The following is a 3,666-nucleotide window of genomic DNA, read 5'->3' as shown; positions in this document are numbered from 1 at the left end:
AACTGTTTGATAGATTTATTACATCATGTTCCCATATATTTGAGCACTGTATTATTATATACTAATTACTATACAAATCCGATTTGATACAATCAAATTTAAATTCCCTCTATGTATGCACACAACACTATCACTTAATGCAAGTATATAAAACATAATACCTGATATGAAAGTATTGGTCATTCCGTCCCCTATATTTCGAAGAAAAGAAATACAACCATTAATGTATATTATACCATCAACCATTAAAAAGTAGTGTTTAAAATTACTAGTCTAAGCAAATTCCCTATTATTATTATTATTATTATTATTATTATTATTATTATTATTATTATTATTATTATTATTATTATAAAACATTAAAAAGGAGAGTAACACATCTAACATTACGTTATAGAAAAGTTATAATAACGTTACATTTTGTGACAAAAAAAAAGTTATTTTGTAGAACCATGTACGTATTTATAACCTAATGCCACAACGTCACAACGTTTGAACGTTCTTACAAAGTTGTGTAAACGTTATGCTGTGACATACCTAACCACAACGTTCGCGAACGTTATAAGGACGTTTTGTGTTTATTTATTTATTTACTTTATGAGAACATACGCCTTTAAATTACAAACATATGAAAATTAACTAAAGATGAAGCACACTTTTACACAATCATTGATAAAATATGCAGATATACACGGAATAAATTGTACATACAAAATAATACTACAAATTAAAAATTTACCATAGAAAATTAAAGGTATTGAGTAATTTTTATACAGGCACTCCTAAACAAACATACAATACAGTATACTGTATGTATATTTGTAAGAGGTCGCTCCTAAATATTAGCATTTTCACAAGTGCACAAACATTATGCTGGGGGTGGGGGTAGACCAATTTATACGTTTTTAAATGTGCATGAACCTTTATGACCAAATTATAGTGCAATACGGTAGTAATAGATAGAATGTACATTAATTTATGTACAGGTGAGCATAACAGTACTTTACAGTAGTTAGTTGTTTTGTAATATCAATATCAAGGGAGGGGGTAACAGAGAACAGTCGGTTATGGTTGTACGTTTGTGAAAGTGTTGACAGTTGTGAACGAGCCTTAACAAAGCAAAAATAAAAGTTGAAAAATTCTATTAAACTACAACAATAATAAAAACAAACATAAACATAATAAACATTTCAATGCAACAATACATTTGATTTGACATCAGGTTTGAACATACTTAATCTCTGAACGCTTGCACCACGCAAGCTAGGAAGAAAATGGAGATTAGACTAACCAAGATAAGAACAGAAAATGGACCTTTCCGCTACGCAGCGCCTGTTGCTAAGATCCCACAAATCAATATCCTAAAATGTATTTAAGCCTGGTTCTCACGACAGTCCTAGTATCCGGAGCCGGGGCTAACCGTTAGCCCCTGCGTGAGAACGCCCGATCGGTTAGCGCTAACCGTTAGCGGTATCCGGATACGCTAACGGTTAGCTAGCGCTATCGGTTAGCAAGTTGAGGGCGTTTCTATCATCAACCAATCACACGTACGCGTTTACAATTTCCAGTTTCTTATTGGCCAGTGATTCGATCATCATATTGTTGATATCCGGATCGGGATTTCCTCGCATGGACGCACGGCAGCTAACGGTTAGCAGAATCCGGATCCTGCTAACAGTTAGCTGCCGTGTGAGAACATAGCCGTAAACGTGTATCATTGGCGCTTTTCTAATTGGTTGATTGACATTCCAGAAAGGTTCATTTGGTATTGAAAGATGGGTATGAAAAGAGGCCTACCAAATGAGATAATTTAGTTGATGTGTGAGCTAAAAGTTTCGTTGTCCAAATACAGTGAAATACATTCACGATATTAAAATATATGAAAAATTGTGTTAAAACATTAAATGTACAGAATCACAAGATATAGGTTATGTTACATTGCATGAAGGGCTAGGCCATAGGAGACAACAAAAAAGATGTAGACAGATAGTTATGTTAAAATAACATTAACATAATATAAATATATAACGTTTCGATATATAATATCTTTTAATGGATGTTATTCTACTAGTACGTAAATAATCACAAGTACCGTACAACGTACGTAGAGTCTAGTAGTTTATTGCAGAATTAATCAAAAAAATAAATAATATGTTCACAAGAATACAGGATATTGATGATAATGAGGTGTTACTATAACTCAAGTGAAATGTTAATTATATTAGGGAATGTATAGAGCAGGATAGGGCTACATCATTCTTATGGTATGATAATAGAAAGGTTCGCTCTCCAAATCGAGACCACTTTTGGTGTTAGGGTTTATTAAACTCACTGCTGGCGTGTGTGGCTGCTAAAGTACGGTATAACTGTGACTTACATGGAATTGTAACAGTCTTTTCAACTTCTTTGCTAGTGGAATCGTGCGCCATCATTATAACGGCTACCTTGTAAGTCTGTCCTGGGAGCAATCCACGAATGCAGTCAAAATGAAATGACATCTATAAAGATTATGACGAAAGATATGTTTATAAAAGTAACATTAAAATCTGCACGAAATTAACAAATCAGACCTGATTTGAATATTGGTGAAATAATCAGTGTAGTGACCTAGGACTTTTAACTGTACCTGTTAAAAGTCCTTGTAATAAAAAAAACATCCAGCCTATTAACTTATGATAACGCTATACTATGTGTAATGTCCACCGATATACGGTAGTAATAATTTGTGTTGATGGTGGGGGGGGGGCGGTGCCGTGTTGTTGAACCTCGATATCACATCATAAATCTTTGTTCAAGCTATTGTTAGGTTTATGCTACAAATATGTGTGTGATTTATCCATATATGGGCATGGTGATCATCATATCTATTATATAGTTTATTTACAAATTTTTGTTACAATACTATAATAAGCCTATATGTATAGTTGTTTTTTGTTTGTTTGTTTGTTTGGTTTTTTTTTTGGTTTAGGGCTTGGTTTTGGTTTTTTGCAAATACTGACTGACTTTAGAATTTTGGGCTTGAGAGACGAGCATCTAATTACCAGGATACAAAAAGATTAAATTGCAAGTAACATACCGAAACTGCCTCGAATGTCTTCATAATCAGAATATCGTAGATTTTAAGAGGTTCGTTGAAGTTTATGTAGAAGCAATGTATGTTTTGCTTAGATGTTAATTTAATCAATATTCCACGATACTTGTTTTTCTCCGCTATTTCAAAATAAAACGAAATATTAAAGAACGGATTGTTACAAATACAAAGTTTTAGATGAACTCATCTCTAGAGGGCGATGTTCACATTTATTTAAAAAGTCAAAAAATCAAAGTATCAAAAAATGTTTAAACAAAGATATGGTAAACATATTTTATAACATTTAATCATACTGGTCATACAGTCCCGTAAAATGGAGCAAATGCAACAGGGTACAGTGACGCACATGATAAACACGAATAGTATAGTGAATGTTGTTTGGTTTATTGGGAATTTTGAGTTGAAAGATGTACTGTTCCATTTAGCGAGACAGGAAATAAAAAACTAAATCATAACAGAAAATAATGTATTCATCTTAAACCATATAATTACGTATATATCTATCTCTCAGGGTTTTTTTGTGGGGGGACACCAATTGGGGACTAGCATTCGGCACGATAACATGTCAGACAAGG

General features: G+C 33.0%; 1 long non-coding RNA gene across 1 annotated transcript; it reads right to left on the bottom strand.

The window, feature by feature from the left end:
* Nucleotides 1–161: 161 nt before the first annotated feature.
* On the bottom strand, nt 162–3,207 carry LOC117114025. Its single transcript, XR_004446285.1, has 3 exons — nt 3,077–3,207; nt 2,378–2,498; nt 162–191 (listed from the first exon to the last, which is right to left on the bottom strand). It is a non-coding gene; the product is annotated as an uncharacterized LOC117114025 (long non-coding RNA).
* Nucleotides 3,208–3,666: the final 459 nt, after the last annotated feature.

This window comes from Anneissia japonica, unplaced genomic scaffold (assembly GCF_011630105.1).
Source record: "Anneissia japonica isolate Jap-2015-1 unplaced genomic scaffold, ASM1163010v1 scaffold40312_len3626_cov117, whole genome shotgun sequence".
Classification (NCBI taxonomy): Eukaryota; Metazoa; Echinodermata; class Crinoidea; order Comatulida; family Comatulidae; genus Anneissia; species Anneissia japonica.
This window is presented reverse-complemented; position numbering and strand designations above follow the sequence as displayed.